Raw genomic sequence first — 19,570 nt, 5'->3', positions numbered from 1 at the left:
TTTTTTTTTTTTAAGAAACTGACAAGCGAATTCTAAGATCTATATGGAAACACTAAAGATCTAGAATAGCCAAAAATGTTTTGGAAAGGAAAGAGAAGACTGGAGGACTTGTACTACCTGATTTCAAGACTTAATTTAAAGCTACAGACAATGTGGTTTTTACATAAAGGCAGACGCAGAGCATCAGAGCTCAACAGAGAGTTCAAAAACAGACCCACACTTATGTGGTCAATCGATATTTGACAAAGGTGCCCAAGTAATTCAAGGGAAAATGTAATCTTTTCAACAAATGGCACTGGAAAAACTATATAAACTTATGAAAAAAAAATCTCAACGTGCAATCTCATGCTATACAAAAAATTAACACAGATCATTATATCTAAACATAAAGGCTAAAACAATAAAATTTCTAAGAAAAAGTACGAGAATATATTCATGATTTGGGGTTAAGTAAAGATTTCTAGATACAAAAACACTAGTCATAAAAAATGTTAATTATGCTTAATTATAATTAAAAACTTCTCTTCAAAGACAGTGTTAAGATATGAAAATGCAAACCACAGACTCAGATATTTGCAATATAAATATCTGACCAAGGATTTGATCCAGAATATATTATACATATATTAATGACAACTCATATCTTAATCACAACTAATTCAATTTAAAATATAGGCTAAAAACTTGAACAGTCACAAAAGAAGATATACGAAGATATATGCATAGCTAATACACCCACGAAAAGATGCTCAACATGTTTAATCACTGGAGAAATGAAAATTAAATGAAAATTAAATTTAATGAAAATTAAAACCACAAGATACCACTACACACCCAACAAGAACAGCTAAAATTAAAAAGACTGGCAATATCTAGTGTTGGGCTGTGGAGCAATTAGAACTCTGCAAATGAAACATATGTCCCCAAAATGACCTGAACATGAATTTCATAGCTTCATTCATACAGGCATCCCTCAGAGATATTAAATGTTCAGTTCCAGACCACTGCAATAAAGCAAATGTCACAAAAAAGCAAGTCCCATGAATTTTTTGGTTTCCCAGTGCATATAAAAGTTATGTTTACACTATACTGTGGTCTATTCAGTGTGTAATATAGCATTATGTCCAAAAAACCAATGTACATACTTTAATTTAAAAATACTTTATTGCTAAACAAAAAATGGTAACCATCATTTGACAATGCAGGGTTGCCACAAATCTTCAGTTTGTAAAAAATACAATACCTGCAAAGTGCAATAAAATGAGGTGTGCCTCTAGTCAAAGCTGGTAACAACACATGCATCCAACAACTAATTAACAGATAAATAAACTGTGGTATATCCATACAATGGAATACTGCTCAGCAATAAAATGAAACTACTGATATGTGCAATGACATGGATAAACCTCAAAAAACACTGTGCTAGGGCTTCCCTGGTGGCGCAGTGGTTGAGAGTCCGCCTGCCGATGCAGGGGACACGGCTTCGTGCCCCGGTCCGGGAAGATCCCACATGCCACGGAGCGGCTCCACCCGTGAGCCATGGCCGCTGAGCCTGTGCATCCGGAGCCTGTGCTCCGCAACGGGAGAGGCCACAACAGTGAGAGGCCTGCGTACCGCAAAAAACAAACAAACAAAAAAAACAACACCGTGCTAAGTGAAAAAAAAATCAGGAAAAAAAGACTACATTTTGTATGATTCCATTTATATGAAGTTCGAGAACAAGCAAAACGAATCAGTAGTGGTGGTCTGGGGTAGGACCCCAAGGGAGCTTCTGGGGGTGATGGAAGAGCACAGTATCTTGATTGGGATAGTAGCTGCATAGGTGTACCCATTTGTTAAAACTCATCACATTGTATAAATTATACCTCCATAAAGTTTAATTTCAAAAAGAGGAGCAAAATCTATTCCCTCCCACCCACAAAGGAAGTTTAGTACAGGTTACAGTGTAAAGTGAAGATGGGAGTGGTAAGGGATTGAGACTAGAGAATAAGGACTGTCAACAATACTGCCAGTCTGAATTGTGTACAAAGGACAAAGGGAACCCATTGAAAGGTTTTATTTAGGAGAGTGATGCATAAATTATATTTTGGAAAAAATACTTTGGGTGCCAGTGGATGGAATGGATTAATACAGTGGAAGGCTTCCGTCTTCAGGAGCTCTGTAAGAAGGCTGCTGCCTTAATCCAGAATAAGACGATGGCTGAGATTAGGGGAGCGGTCACAGGAACAGAGAAAGGGGACAGGATTCAGGAGACTAATGTGCTCTGTTTCAGGAGAGGGCTCAGTGCCCCAAGGACAACTAAGTGGAGATGTCCATCCAGGAGTCTGGCTTGTGGTGAGCTGAGGAAGGGATTTGGGAGTAATCCCTCCCAAGCACTCAAGACCATGTGGCAAGATGACTCAAGGAGAGAAGATAAGACGGTTAAAACCAAAAGCTTCAGGCTTACAAACAGGAAAGGACTGGGAGGGCAAAAGACCAAAACTCGCCAATGGTAACTATTCAAACTAAACAGCACATCCCCACACGTTTACTTTCTCTCACACATAAATATAAGTAACATTCCCTCTTACACCTCTGTAACATTAAAGCCAATAAGAAACAGCTTTAACTGTAATACAAAAAGCAAGTGACACGAAGGCCAACGCTCAACAAATTTCAAACTGCATCCCCTGTAGGGCTTGTTAATAGTTTCTTCCAGACCTAGGCCAGAGAAGGAACTTTTGGTTCAGCCCCTTCCTCCAATCTAGGCTCCCTTAGTTCCTTTACAAAATGAAAGCAAGATATAGCAGATAATATTAAAAATTCTGCCATCCAGTTCTGTAACAGACACTGATTTGGAAGAAGCAGCCAAGAATAAATTATAGCTAATCATCAAGACAAAACCTGTGTTCCTATTCCTATCGTTATTTACCTGGTGGCTGTAATGATTCGGTTTAAGTCTCTGAGATCACAAGAGTCATTTGATCACAGAATCATTACCAACAGCAGACTAGTTTAGAGAATGGACCCTACCACTGAAAACAACTGAAAATGCTGGAAAATACCTACTGAAATGAATCCATGAGCTGGTAATAAAATAAGGAACACTCAGGCAAAAACTAAGTAAAGGCAGGTATGCATGAAGGCGGGCAGAGTACTGAAGCTGGCTCTCACTGCAACGTCAAAGTAAAGTGGGTGAACCTGAACTCTGCGTTTTCCACAACCTCCTGAGTATATCGAACAAAAGAAGCCCAAAGCCCAGGGTCTGGACAAAGTACAGAGCACCTCCCAGTAACTATTGCTAATGGAATACAATGAGCAATAATAATAACATTCTGTGCTCATTTAAAAAAATAGCTTGAATCAAATCATGTGCAATTTGACATCCATCAGCTAGGAGAACATGATACAAATTCACGCAGGCTAGCGAAAAGACTGTCCTCTTTTGAATTTGCCACCATTTCGATGAACTTAATTGCAAAGGCAATTAAGACTGATGCTACCTTAAGGAGCTGGAACTGGAACAATGTATAAAAAGCAACTTGGTAAAAGGTTCAGAAAAAAGAACTATGTTCTCTTAAATTAACACCATTGGTTTACATTTAATAAAATGAGAACACCAAGGCTTCTGTACTTCGCATATGTAATTATAATATTTTGTTTAAAATAGAATAGGCAAAGAATTAAAAGGGCAAAAATAACTTTTAACTTACATTGAGTACATGGTACTTCTTTGTTCAAAAGAAATGCCTTTATAATCAACACTCTACAAAGAAATTTAAAACTTAATTTATATCATCTAACATCAACAAATTCTCTCATTACAAAGAAATTTTCTTCATAGACACAAAAAGCACAATAAAAGGGAGAAAAAGTAGAGGGAATTAGTAGAAGTATGAGGAAAGAAAGAAGGAAAGGAGGGAAGGAAGGAAGGAAGAAAGAAAGAAAGAAGCAAAGAAGGAAAGAAGGAAAGAAAGGAGGGAGGGAGGGAGGGAGGAAGGAAGGAAGGAGGGAAAGAAGGAAAAAAGACAGAAAGAAAGAAGATACAGTAAAAATAAAATAAAGTATAATAAAATTATTGAATTAAAAAATTCTTATTTAGGAAAAAAAAAAAAAAGCACAATAGAGGTTTCCAGAGGCTGGGAAAGAAGGGACTAGCAATTACTGTTCAATGGGTACACAGTTTCTGTGCGGCCAATGAGAAAGCTGGGCAAATGGACAGAAATGATGGTTTGTACATCTAAAAATGGTTAAAATAATAAATTTTACGTTAGGCGTATTTTAGTACAATTTAAAAAGTACAGAGGAAAAATATTTTCATCTAATTTTCCTCAAAGTCTGGAATTCTCTTAAGTTTGAAATTCATGCCAACAACTATCTTCTCATAATTGAACCAGGAGAGCAGAGACTTTGGATCACGTACGTGATCATGGGTTCAAATCTGAGGTCTACCCTTCCTATCATGGAGTCTTGATACAAAAGTTACATTCTAAAAGCCTTGGCTTCCTCCAGCTGGATAATGGGAAAGTAGACAGCTAAGGTATGCTTAAAGATAATCCAGGAACGTCACCGAGGTGTTCTTACCCAATTCTCCAACACAGTCCCAGGGAAGGGTCATTAACTAAAACTTATAAGCCTTTAAAAATCATTTAACACCCTCGAACCAGTGCTTTAATATATTCATGCACATCAAAGACTCAAATCAAATTCTATAAAATGGCTTTCCCCTCTCTACAGAGCAGACAATCAACCTAGCTCCTACTTAAATTACCAGGTTCTCTAAGTTACAATGTAAGACAGCCATGAAATTAAGAAAAAAAAAAAAACTCATTAACTTACTCATTGGTTTTGCTCATGGTAAAAGCTTGACCATAATGCTCCCCTTATCAAATTTTTGTCAGTCATTACCCAATGGTAATAGTCCATTTTCAGTCAGTGGCATCAAAAACAGGCAGGCACGTAACAATCATAAATTTGCCCAAGTAATTCAGGGTCTAAGTCACAATTCTACCCCTTTAGGAGATCAGACATGGCGGGCATAGGCGGTGGTTTACCTCCTAAGTGTCCAATAGTCCGTGCACCCCACACGATACGGGTTACTCTTCTGACATCCTGCACTGTGTGTAATTTTATACCATTATTATCTGCATATAATGCTGTTTTTTTTTCTTTTTTTCTTTTTTTTTTTTGCGGTACGCAGGCCTCTCACTGTTGTGGCCTCTCCCGTTGCGCAGCACAGGCTCCGGACGCGCAGGCTCAGCGGCCATGGCTCACGGGCCCAGCCGCTCTGTGGCATGTGGGATCTTCCCAGACCGGGGCACAAACCCGCATCCCCTGCATCTGCAGGCGGACCCTCAACCACTGCGCCACCAGGAAAGCCCTATAATGCTGTTTTGACATCTTAAAAACCTTTCTGACTGGGGAGACTTGCCCCTCCATGGGATAGCCAACTCTTAAAGATAGCCAGAAGCATGTCTTTGATTATGCAAACCAGCCAATCCAGAGCCGGACCTCCATCAGACCCTTGCATCTCAAAACAACTAATCATCCCAGGGTCAGGTACCAGGCAACTAGGGACCACTCCTGTAGCCCAAAGCCTGCAAAATGATTCAAAGTAACCAATTCTGAACGATTCACTCTGCCCCGCCTTGCCTTTCTCTAGGAAACCTGCATAGAGGCCATGGCCTAACTTTCCCTTCACTCCTGTCTTCTGTCTTCTGACCACCCTGGAGTTCTCCCACGTGGCCCTGTGTGGCGTACCAGGGCTCCTGTCTCTAGGACCCGTGAGCATAATACACCTTGTTTCTTCGTGAGCTTTTCCCATGTCTCCTCTGTGGCTGACTAATGTGACTGACCATCTCATAAAAGAATACAAAACATATGCACTGATCGAGAAAATACAAAATGATCTAACACTGAGAGTTCAGTAGTTATGTGTAAATGAATTTTATTTAATCACAGGTATATCTACTTATATTTGAAAAGTAATAATATATATATATGTATGAGTCTGTTTTTTTAAGTTTACTATTGCAAATACATGTGGATTCATGAATCCCTTGCCCAAATCCGAGATTCTTCTGGGATTTGCCATTATCAATTAGGCCAGGTGTGCGTGTATGCATGCCCTTCCCCCTTCCTCCTCATCCTCACCCAAATACACACACTTCTGAAAGAGATGTGCCCCCTTCAGCACACCATCACATCGCTTAAAAAAAAAAAAAAACCCTGATAAAACTGAGGGGGAAAAGCTGATATGCAAGAAACTGATATGATAAGAAAAACCTATATGATCAAGGTTAAAAGGGGTGACACTCCAAAGAGCACAAAATCTTTAACCCTCTCATCAAACTGCATACACAGCACCTTATCATACATCCTCCCCTATACCCTATTAGCAGCATTTTTTTTATTAACAAGAAGATACAGAAAACCAGTTAATATTTGCCTTTTATGGCACAAATTTAACCTTATTATCTTATTTTCACCCTTTATGTACCCCAATTCCAACCAAATAATTTGCTCACAAAATTTCCTGATCACAGCCTGGACATGACAACTGCCACATCTATACCCAACTCATTTCCTTTATCTGGAATAAATTCCCTTCCACTTGGGAAAGCCACATCGGTTTTAACACCTCCAACATGTAGTTGTATAAAGAGAAAAATAAACAGTCATTTGGGCCATCCAAATGGCTTATTTCAAGATTTACTGAGGAAGCATTAAAAAAAAAAAAAAACTGAAATATGTAATTTGATACAGCTGAAGGATTTATTGTATGAACAATTAAGAGCCAGTTACATAAAGTACAGGCAATTTACAACTGATGAATAAGATATATTTAAAGAGTTTCTTGTTTTGAACCTGGAATACAAACTGGTACTATGCAGCTGCATTCCTAATTTGAGGTAATGTTTCAAGTAAAATTGATTTAAAAATTATGACTCCTGTTCACTGAAAAGTTTCTGAAGTGTTGAGGAGAAAACAATTTTCAAAATTAGACAAGTAAACATTTAATTGAAAGGCAGTTATGAACCTCTCTCCCTATATACAAATTTAGTTACTTGTATTATACTTTACAACTTACATGAGTCTTTCTTACATTACTGTTTGAGTATAAATTGATATAAGCTTTCTGGAAGGTAGTTTGGCAATGTTTATCAAAAGGCTTTAATCTACACCTAATATTTTAACTAGTCATACCACTTCTAGGAAATAATCTTAAGGAAATTACCGTAATGGACTGACTGGTTGATTACTAAAGTGAAATATGGACTACCTACAATCATTTAAAGTGAATGCTATAAAACATAAATGTTCTGTCTTCAAAAAGATTTAATTCTTGGATACTTTTAACTATTTCAAATTTGTAGTAAAAACAATGCACATATTCCATATGTAAATACAGAGAGAAAGCAGATGACTAGTTGCAGGGGCTGGGAGGGAGGAGTGAGGAATGACTGTGGGTAGAGTTTCTTTTTTAGGTGATGAAAATGTTCTGAAATTAGATCGTAGTGAAGGTGTACAATATTGCAAAACTTTGTGAATACACTAAAAAGCACACTGTACATTTTAAAAGGGTGAATTTTATGGTATGTGAGTCATTTCTCAAAAAATGCACATATTCAAACATTTAAATGTTAACTCTTTGGGGACCCCTACCAAAATATTAATTTATGCTCCCAGAGTAACATCTTTTCACATATATCTTAAATTAGGCCATCCTCTGGCGTCTCTGTATATGGATATGACTGTTTCATACACGTGTTACTGATTAGAAAAGTTTGGGCTCTGAATTAACCTCTTTTTCCATTTGTGCCTGTGCGTGGCTCCTTGTGTAAAACTGTGCTCCACCAAAGGAACCAGGCTCCATAAGCAAATGCCAGGCACAGCTCAGATGCATCTGTTCAGCATATATTTTCATTAAAACGAAGCAGCTTTATACTGACAGATGAACGTGTAAGAACACACTGGGGTTGTATATTATTATTTTAATGCTTAGTACAACTTTGGCTTACTTTTCTGACTTTACATTTATGACAAACAAGATGGACAAAATTTTAGATATTATTGCTGACAATACATTGAGACTAACATTTCCAACTATTTTTCCTTCAAAATTCTGGATCATTAATTTAAAAATATTCTGAAACTGCAAGGAAATCTCTAAATAAAATGCTGTTAAGATTTTTAAAACAGCTTTCTTGAGATACAGTTCACAAATAATACAATTCCCCCATTTAAATACACAGTACAATGGTTTTCAGTGTAGCCGCACATATGTGCAACCATCACCACTGTTAATATTTTTCTCTTCCCACAGGAAGCCCCATACTTATGAGCAGTCAGTCCCCATTCTCCCTCCCCCAGCCCACAGCAACGACCTATCTTGTTTCTATCCTTACAGCAATCCAATGGAATCACACCCAATGTGACCTTTTGTGTCTGGCTTATTTTGTGTCTCGGCATGTTTTCGAGGTTCACCCAAGTTGTAGCATGTATCAGAAATTTATTCCTTTTTATTGTTTAATAATATTCCATTATGGACATAACACTTTTCGTCTGTTTATCAGTTGATGAACATTCAGGGTATTTCTACCATTTGGTTATTTAATAATGCTGTTACTGATATAAACATTCTTGTACAAATTTCTGTGGGGCCCGGTTTTCCTTTCTCTTAGGTATATACCTAGAAGTGAGACTGCTGGGTCATGTGGTAACTCTACGTTTAGCATCTTGAGGAACTGTCAAACTGCTATCCCAAGAGGCCGTGCCATTTCACATTCCCACCAGCAGTGCACGAGGGTTCTGATTCCTCCACACCCTTGCTAAGACTTATTATCTTGATTTTTTAATTCTAGTCATCTCCCATTGTGGTTCTGATTTGCATTTCCCTGATGGAAAAGATGTTGGAGCATCTTTCATGTGTTTTTTGGCCATTTGTATATCTTCTTTGGAGAAATGACTATTCAGACCCTTGGTCCATTTTTTAATTGCATTATCTTTTCTTTTTTTAATTTATTTATGGCTGTGTTGGGTCTTCATTGCTGCACGCGGGCCTTCTCTAGTTGCAGCAAGCAGGGGCCACCCCTCGCCGTGGCGCGTGGGCCTCTCATTGTGGTGGCCTCCCCTGCTGCGGAGCACGGGCTCCAGTAGTTGTGGCACGTGTACTCAGTAGCTGTGGCTTGCAGGCTCTAGAGCACAGGCTCAGCAGTTGTGGCGCACAGGCCCAGTTGCTCCGTGGCATGTGGGATCCTCCCGGACCATGGCTCGAACCCGTGTCCCCTGCACTGGCAGGCAGACTCCCAACCACTATGCCACCAGGGAAGTCCCTCGAGTTCCTTTTCTATCCTAGAAATGACTCCCTTATTAGGTATATGATTTTCTCCCACTATGTGGGTTGTCCTTGCACTTTCTTGATAGTGTACTGTGAAGTACAATAATTTTTAACTTTGATGAAATCTAATGTACCTATTTTTTTCTTTTGTTGCTCATGCATTTTTCAGATCAAAGAATCCTTTCCAAATCCAAAGTCATAAAGATTCACCCTATGTTTTCATCTAAGCTTTATAGTTTCGGTTCCTAAAATGAGATCTTTGATCCATTTTAACTTATAAGGATCAGCTTCATCCTTTTGCATGCGGCTAGCTATCCAGTTGTTCTACCACAGTTTACTGAAAAGGTACTCTTTCCGCATTGAATGGTTTTGGCACTTTTCTCAAAACTCAGTTGATCAAAGACACATGGAGTTCTATCTCAACTCTCAATTCATTCCATTGATCTATATGTCTATAAGTATGAAAGGTAAGTACTGCAAGCTTAAGTGCCAGTACCACACTGTCCTGACTGCTGTTCCTTTGTAGTAGTAAGTTTTGAAATCAGGAAGTGTGAGTCCTATTTTGTTCTTTCTTTTTGAAAGATTGTTTATTGCTATCCTGGTTCTCTTGCAATTCCATATAAATTTTCAAGTCAGCTTATCAATTTCTATAGAGAAATAAGCTGAGATTCTGGGCTGAAACTATAGATCAACTTGAGGAGTACTGCCACCTTATCAGTATTTCATCTTTTGATCCATGAACATAGGGTATTTTCCCATTTATTTGGATTTTTGATTTCTTTAAATGTTTTGTAGTTTTCAGAGGATGTTTTGCACTTCTTTTGTTAAATTTATTCTTAAGTATTTCATTCTTTTTTTTTAAATTGAAGTATCGTTGGCTTACAATATTATATTAGTTTCAGGTGTACAACAGAGTAATTTGGTATTTTTATACATTACACATCAAAGTTATTAAAATATTAACTATATTCTTTGTGCTATACATTATATCCTGTGACTCATTTATTTTATACCTGGTACTTTGTACCTCTTAATCCCCTTTACCTATTTTGCTTATCGCCCCACCCAATTCATTGGTTCTCTTTATCTGTGAGTCTGTTTCATATTTGTTAATTTGTTTTGTTTTTTAGATTCCCATATATAAGTGAAAACATACAGTATCTATCTTTCTTTGTATGGCTTATTTCACTTAGCATAATACCCTCTAGGTTCATCCATGCTGTCACAAATGGCAAGATTTCATTCCTTTTCAGCACTGAGTAATATTCCACTGTGTGGCACATACACACAACATATATATATGTATCTATGTATAAAAATAAACACCATGTTTTCTTTATCCATTCATCTGTTGATGGACACTTAGGTTGTTTCCATACCTTGGCTATTGTAAATAATGCTGCAATGAATATTTCTGTGCATATATCTTTTCAAATTATTGTTTTTGTTTTCTTTGGATAAATACCTGGAAGTAGAATTGCTGGATCATATGGTAGTTCTACTTTTTTTTTTTTTTTTAGTATTTATTTATTTATTTGGCTGCTCTGGGTCTTAGTTGCACACGTGGGATCTTCAGTTGCAACATGCAGGCTCTTAGTTGTGGCATGCAAGCTCTTAGTTGCTGCATGCGGGATCTAGTTCCCCGACCAGGGATCGAACCCGGGCCCCGGCATTGGGAGTGTGGAGTCTTGACCACTGGACCGCCGGGGAAGCCCCTGGTAGTTCTATTTTTAACTTTTTGAGGAACCCCCGCACTGTTCTCCATAGCGGCTGCACCAATTTACATTCCCACCGACCCTTAAATAAATTGCTTAAGAGTTTCCTTTTCTCCACATCCTCACTAACCCTTGCTATTTCTTGTCTTTCTGATGAAAGCCATTCTGACAGGCATGAGGTGATATCTCACTGTGGTTTTGATTTGCATTTCCCTCATGATTAGTGATGTTGAGCATCTTTTCATGTGCCTGTTGGCCATCTGTATGTCTCCTTCGGAAAAATGCCTATTTGCGTCCTCTTTCCATTTGTCAGCCAGATTGTTTGTATCAAAAAGACAAGACCTAAGAATAAATTTATCCAATGGGGTAAAAGACCTGTGCTCTGAAGCTATAAGACATTGATGAAAGAAACTGAAGACAACACAAATAAATGGAAAGATATACCATGCTTGTGGACTGGAAGAACTAACGTTGTTAAAATATCCATACTACCCAAAGCAATCTACAAAGTCAATGCAATCCCTATAAAAATACTAATGGCCTCTTTCACAGCACTAGAACAAATAATCCTAAAATTGGTGTGGAACCACAAAAGACCTCAAATAGCCAAAGCAATCTTGAGAGAAAAGAACAAAGCTGGAGGTACCATGCTCCCTGACTTCAAACTATACTACAAATCTACAGTAATCAAAACAGTATGGTATCAGCACAAACACAGACACACAGATCAATGCAACAGGATAGAGATCCCCCAAATAAACCCATGCACGTGTGTTCAATTAATCCACGATGAAGGAGGCAAGAATATACAATGGGGAAAAGACAGCATCTTCAACAAATGATAGTGGGAAAACTGAACATCTGCATGCAAAAGGATAAAACTGGACCATTTTTTTTTACACCATATACAAAAATAAACTCGAAATGGATTAAAGACTTAAATGTAAGACCTAAAACCATAAAACTTCTAGAAAAAAACAGACAAGTATGTGATGTGACATTGGTCTTAGCAATATTTTTTTGGATGTGTCCTCAGGCAAAGGCAACAAAGGCAAACATAAACAAATGGGACATCAACCTAAAAAGCTTTTGCACAGGAAAGGAAACCATCAACAAAACGGAAAGGCAACCTACTGAATGGGAGAAGGTATTTGCAAATGATATGTCCAATAAGGGTAATATCCAAAATATATAAAGAACTCATACAACTCAATATTAAAAAAACAAACAACCTCAGGATTTTATTTTTTTTAATGTTACTGTAAATGGAATTGTTTTTAATTTCATTTTCAGTTGTTCTAGAGTATAGAAACAACTGATTTCTATATATTAACCTTGTATCTTGCAACCTTGCTGAACTAATTTATTAGTTCTAATAATTCCTTAGTATTTTCTAAAAAGAGGATCATGTCATCTGTGAATAGTTTTTCTTCTTCCTTTCTGATCTGGATGCCTTTTCTTCTTCTTGCCTAATTGACCCGGCTAGAACCTCTAGCACAATGTTGAATAGAAGTAGCATGACTGGACATCCTGCCTTGTTCCAGATCTTATGGGGAAAGTTTCACCATCAAGTATGATGTTAGCTATGGGTTTTCATAAATACCCTTTATCAGGTTGAGGAAGTTCACTTCTATTCCTAGCTCTCTGGGTGTATTATTATTGATACGGTTATTACGTTAATTGAATTTTGAACATCAAACCACCCTGCATTCCTGAGATAATCCCACTTGGTCAGGCTGTATAATTCTTTATATATGTTGCTGGATTCAGTTTGTATTTTGTTTAGGATTTCTGTGTCCATATTCATATGATATATTGGTCTGTGGTCTCCTTTTCCTGAGAGGTCTTTGTTGGGTTTTGGTATCAGGGTAATGCTGGCCTCACAGAATGAGTTGAGAAGAATACTGTTAATATTTGCAATTTTTCTCGATGAATGAAAAATTTTATCACACATTCAAAATAAAATAGAAAAATAAATACCGAAGCTGATAATATGATTGGAAGAGCCATCCACAGTCCTGTGCAGACAACACTGTTGGTTGTATGTTCAATATCCACCCCTCCTTCCCTCCTTCCTAAAGCAACATTTTGTTCAGGTGTCTGGGCAGCCATGTGCTTCAGGGAAGTACGGGCAGCCTCAGCCCTGAAGAGTGGGCCCTGACTGGTCCAAACCAGTCATAATGGGTCCATCTCTCTTGCCAGAGACTGAGTTAGAAATGGCCACGTAAAATAGGTGTGACGCAAAGTCTGCGGTGGGGCGCCTCATGGGATGGGTTTCTTTAAACTTAAAATGAGACAAAAGGGAAGATAGCCCATTTCTTCCTCTGGAAGCTGTTATGTCTGAATACATGGAACTACTAAAGCCACTGTGCAGCCATGGCATGAGCACAACTCCAACATACTGAAGCTAGCAAAACAGAAAGACAGAAAGAACCTGGGTCAGTAATGATGATACTGAGCTGCTGAATTAACCAAATCTGGAGCCACTCTTTTTTTTTTTTCATTTTCTAGACATGGTTTATTTTAATAAAAATACAGCTGAACATTTATCACAGATTACATGAAACTATACACAATGACATTCTCTCTGCATAGTAATCAACACTGATGTGTGTAACTTGAATTTTTAGATGGATTATTTATAATCCTTTAAAGTGTAATTTATTTAAGGGTTTAAGCAAATCATAGGATAAAGGATCTTTCTAATAAATGAGTAACATTAAAAAGATGATATATTTGGATAAATCTTTGGAAAATCAGAACTGATTTTGCCAGATGTACTTGTATTGCATAATAACCCATCCCCACAAATGCCAAACTTGACTTAATTGCTGAGGATTAAGAAGATCCTCTAATTGGCAAGAGCTTTTTCTGATGTCAACATTTTTTTGTCCGTTCGATACATACTAAAAGGAAATAAGAATCTAGAGTAGTTCCTTTAGCAGCCCTGAGTTCTATAACCACAATGGAGTTCCTGTTTGAACTTAAGAGACTGTTACGAACTTTTCCCGTTCTACTTGAAGGGAAAATGAAGAACTCAGTTGCTTCTCTGACTCTCAGCGACATAACTATGCTTTGGGCTACAGTGTTAATGTCTAGGATGAAATGGGAGTTATCTAAGAAATAACCAGAAAATGCTTTAGAATAGAGAAATGAACCATGAGAGGAACGTTTCTAGGAGCTGTCTGATGGTATAGGAGGGACTGCAACACGAAGGCCATTCACCGCTGTGACTGTATATTGTCATTGTTTTTGTTTTTTGTCCACTTCCTTCTGTTGGTGGAAATAATTGATTCCAATATGCTGCTGCCACCAAAAGATGACCATTAGAGGAAGAGCAAGACTCCTTCACAAGCGTAACAAAGGAGCAAACTATTTCTTAAGGCAGCAATGCCAGCCTGACTTTATTCTACTTGAAGACTATTTCCCTCTTGAAAAGCCTCTTACATGAGCATCTGCGAAGTCGTATGTGACTGTACTGGCTCAGCAATTATTCATCCAGATAGAGGGTACTTTAGGGGTTGGAGGTGGAAGGAAAAACAAAACAACTTTTCCCTCCAAGTGTAAACACAAAGCTTTAGCCGATCTTAGGAGCGTTATGATCACAGGTTTCGGCTTTCCTCCAAGTTCCTTTTTGGAAATTCTGGATGGAGCTGAGTAAGGCCCCTCGGCTCACGCCATTCACAGCCTGGGGCGGAAGCTGCGTGGGCGCCTCTGTGCTCACAGGAGGCAAGGGAGCTGCTGGTGGCGGAGGCGCAGGTGGAGGAGGTGGGGGTAACGCGGACATCCCTGGTGTGGAGGGTGGAGTCGGCGATGACGGGGATGTGAGAGGTGAGCTGGCCCCAGATCCTGCTGAATTATTGGAGTTGCTGTATTTTGCTGAATGCTCTTCACTATTTTCAACAGCAGATCGTTTTGACTTCTTTCAAGCTAAGATCTTCCTCTTTTTTCTTTCTTCTTCGGATCCATGGTGAGACTGAGCTCTCGTCAGTCTTCGATGCTGGTGGATCTGTTTCTGTTCTTCAATTAGCCTCTTTTCTATACATTCTTTGGCAATTCTCAATGCCTCTTTTAACTTTGTGGGGTCTTAAACTGTGGCTTTTTGGAAGTAGTTAGCAGAACATCACTGAATAATGGCATCTGTAAGAGCAGGGAGACGGTGGGCATGCCATTTTTACAGGCTTCACAAGACAGCGTAGACTCCAACATGGCCACCACAGCCACAGACGGTGCAGGAGGGAAGGAGTGTACAGGCACTGAGTCTGCGGTCGTCCGTAAGTCATTTCATACAGTAAGTGGCCAAAGCAGTGGACGTCCACACCCTCCAATGTGTTGATTTTCCTGAATTGTGAGAAATAAGATCGGTAGAAGGAAGGAAGGCCCAACAAGGAATTCTCAAGGTCCAGCAGCTGGCAAGCGTCCCCTTCCAGCATCACGTTGGAAGCATAAAGATGCCCATAAGGGAATCCCTTGTCGTGGAGAAACTTTAGTACCTCTAATATTTGCCACCCATATGTTTTTATTTGCTGAAGTTCAAGGCCTTGAATCTTCTTAGGGCTGCAGTACTTCCTTAGGAATGGCTCTTTTGGTTTTGCCTTGTAGATCAGGTCCTTCAAAGTTCCTTTTTCATTAAACATTCTAATTAGCAATGCTGAGGATTCGTTAGCTGTGGCAAAGGTAACACGATAGATGTAAGGGTGCAAACAAGACGGCAGAAGTTTGATTAGACACTGAAAATCTTTATCTGGCAGATACTCGTCAGGACCAAGGCCAGCCCAGCTTAACACTAGCCGTTCCTTTGGCTGATTTTTAATCTTCACCAAGAAATATTTCTTCCTTATCCTCCAACCTATGTCATTCAATGGTTCCACCACCTCCCACTTTGGTTCTGATCGGAAGAACACGGAAACCTGTTGTAAGGCAATCTCAGTATAGCTTGCAGAATAGTTGTTTGGATCTAAAAACTTCTTAACCAGCTCACAATCAGACAAGATATGATTTGTGGTGATAGCGTTGAGATAGCTCTGAAGACCTTTCTGCCTCTCAACTATGAACTCACGATCCATGTTACCAATCAATTTTTGGGGAGGAAGAGGTAGACTTAGGCCTGCAATCTGCAAGCTGCTGTTCCGCAAATCAAAGTCACTGTATCTCCTAACCATCTGCCAGCTATTTTCTACAGAAACTCCTCTTTGTACCCGAATGATATATTCCGTGTGGGACTGCAGGCTCTGGCTCGCCTCGACGGCTGCTGTCAGCGGCACCGTGTCGTCCAGCAGGACCTTGCCGGCTGGCGGCTTCTCCATGAAGGCCATCCTGGAACGCCCGTCCACCACCGCCTCAGGACCAGGGGCAGACACCAGAGGTGCCGACTCCCGTCGCCCGCCGGGATCCGCCGCCGCCCTGGAGCCACTCTTGAGTCTTCTTGGTAAGTCTTTTGTTTGCAGAAACTGGAATTAGTTTTTTTGCTACCTGCAACTAACAACACTCTATCTGTATAACGAGTGGTGAGCTGGAGTCTGCGCACACTGGCTCAAGACAGCCAGTTCTGCATTTGTCCCAACATCTCGTTCATCGATTTTACATCGAGAGCTTCATATCAACCATGCTAAGAGTAAGGACACTACAGAAACTGGCCAACACCACAACTCAGAGATCCAGTCGTTATAAACACTTCCCAGCATGCCACTGGATACAACCCAATTTCAAATTTTCTGTTCATTAAACCAACCTTTTTATTCCCATAATGAAGCTATAAATTAGCATTTACCAATGGAATACTGCACATATTTGGGTTTCTAATAAGGCTTTATTTAGAAAAAAAAAACCTCAAGTATCTGAAATACTGCTATAAAATACTCCATATGAAAAATTACTGATAATGTAAATTTAAAAAGATTATAAAACATTATGCACAGTAAGAGACAGAAAGAGAGAATATATTTAGATAGACAGATACTAGGATTGTTGAGCTCGACACCAATATGTTCACACTGTCATCTCTGGGTGGTAGAATTACAGATGATTCTTATATTTTTTGCATGACTATTTTTTTCCCTAAATTTTCCATCATGAACATGTATTACCTTAGTAATAAAGAAAAACACAATTTATGCTTTTAAAAGGAAGAAATTTAGTGTTTTTTGTTCATGAACACAAGAAGACACTATTTTTATTTCATTTGTATCCAGGTAGAGCCTATATAATTCTCTGCAGGTAGGAAGATAGTTCCAGTTTTTAAATCAGATGATTCTGTGCTACTATCTATAGTACAAAGTTATAACCTTGTTCTCTGACACTACCCCCAAGAAGATGTTGCAGACAGAAAATGAATTATAATATGCATTATAAGAAGAGTGCTGAATTCACATAATCATTTTGAAAATAAAATCTAAGCCAAAATCTCTCCCATTTTGAAATACGTACGTGATATGACCCGTGAAACTGCATTAACTATTCTTAAAGATAATGAAGTAAAGGAGCATTGGCCATGAGTCAAAAGATTTGGTTTCTAGGTCTAGAGGTCAACCTTATTAGCCTTATGCCTCTGGCAAGCAGCAACCTCTCTGAACCTAAACCTTCACATTTGTTAAACGGGGCTAATACCTACCCATTTCTCTTCACAGTATGAGACAAAGTAGATGAAAGAACTATTAAGTGAAAGATGGTATTATGTGCCACCACTTCATTACAGACACATCATAAGTCTTGTAACAATTGTATTCTGTTCCACTCTGATACAAAAGACATCCTTATAACTAGCAATGTATGATGCTAGTTTCCCTGGTAACCAGTTAACTTCCTCACTGCTTTAAAAATCTTTGTATTAAAAAAAAATTTTCTTTTCTTTGCTGCCTTACTGTTTTTGACTTGCCTCAAAAAATACAAGAATGATACCAATAGAGTACTATTACTGCAACATGATACTGGATGGGGAGAGAAAGCTATAGATAATTTTCTGTAAGGGATATTGCTACAAAAGTCCTATAACAAAATACTAGCAAGTAGAACCATTAAAAGAATAATATACCTTAACCAAGTAAGAACCATTCTAGGAATATAACAGTAAGTTAATTTTAGATAATTTAGGATAATTTACCAAATTAGTAGATCAAAGGTGAAAAACTTTAAGCATCTCAAATGCCCCAAAATGCATTTGAATAAAATAAACAACCATTCCCAAATAAATACTCCCAACGAAGTAAAGATAAAAGGGCAAAGTTATCATTATTTGCAAGTGATTATGAAATAAACAAGAAAAGGTACTGAAAAGCTACTAGAAAACTCACTATGCAGCTGACGACAAAATTAACATACAAAAATCAATAGTTTGTCTATTTACAAACAGAAACCATAATGAGAGAAAAGATTCCATTTACAATTGCAACCAAAGAGACGTAAACCTGAGTATAAACAACAAAAATGATAATGGACTCTAGTTTTCATCTCTATTGAGGGATCTCAAAAAAGACTAGAATAGAAAGATTCAGTATTAGCATGAGAGCAGCTGTATCAGTCAGGCTCCTGGCAGGAAAACTGATGACACACTTCAAGGAGTAACTGAGGAGAAATTCATGAAAGAACTATTTACTAAGGACTGGGCAGGGTGAAGCTCCCAGAGGGTAGCAACAGCAGCAGGAAGCTGTTACCACCGTTACTTCCAGACCCTAGGGAGGACTCTGACTATGGGCAAGGAAACATCAGGCAGAAGGTGAGCCTTCGGGAGACAAACGGTGCTAAGAAGGTGACAGGCTGGGAAATACACCCTAACCTCTCTTCCCTCCCACCCTCCCATCTCCTACCAGTCCTGCCAAGTCCAACAAGAAGCCAGTGGCAAGACAGCCCTGATGAGGCCGTCCATAAAGGTCAGCCCCCTGAAGCGCAGAGCAAGAGGGAGGGAGTGAATACACTGAAAGCGCGGAAAGTACATCCAGCGCAGCAGCTGGTCTCTTCTGACTGTTTACTCTCTGCCAGGCGCTGCTCTAACCACTTTATCTGCATTAATTCTAATAATGCCAGTTTGCCCAAACAACAAATTCCAACAATCCCAGTAAAAACACCCACAGGATATTTTACGGGTAGTGAGAGGCGAGTTTTTGACTAATGATAAATTCTTCTAGGATAATAACCATGCATGCACAATCAGGTAGGAGAGAAAAGAGGGGAGAATAGTCCTATTACATATTTTAAAATATTATTAAGCTGTAATTAAAACAGTTTAATCCTGGCACATGAATACGCTCACTGAAACACAATAGAGCCCAGCAATAGACCAAACAGACACAACAACTTCACACACGATAAAGGCGGCATTTCAAATACATGGGGGAAAAGGTGTGTAAGTTGATAAACAATTTAGGGGAAACTGGATAGTAAGGAGAGGAAAAAAGCTGGATTTCTGCCTTACTCCTTACACCACAATAAATTCCACAGATGGAGCAAAGATCAAAACATGAAAAACAAACTGTGGGGGCTTCCCTGGTGGTGCAGTGGTTGAGAGTCCGCCTGCCGATGCAGGGGATGCGGGTTCGTGTCC

General features: G+C 38.9%; 1 protein-coding gene and 1 pseudogene across 2 annotated transcripts in view; both read right to left on the bottom strand.

Annotated features, from left to right (window-relative positions):
• The window catches only part of PDE7A (phosphodiesterase 7A), a 114,889-nt gene that overhangs the window by 63,651 nt on the left and 31,668 nt on the right, over positions 1-19,570 (bottom strand). The window lies entirely within an intron of this gene.
• On the bottom strand, positions 13,524-16,447 carry LOC137210379 (PX domain-containing protein kinase-like protein pseudogene; annotated as a pseudogene).

Source organism: Pseudorca crassidens, chromosome 17, assembly GCF_039906515.1.
Source record: "Pseudorca crassidens isolate mPseCra1 chromosome 17, mPseCra1.hap1, whole genome shotgun sequence".
NCBI classification, from domain to species: Eukaryota; Metazoa; Chordata; class Mammalia; order Artiodactyla; family Delphinidae; genus Pseudorca; species Pseudorca crassidens.
Note: the sequence above shows the minus strand (reverse complement) of the source record. Positions and strands in the feature narration are given on the sequence as shown.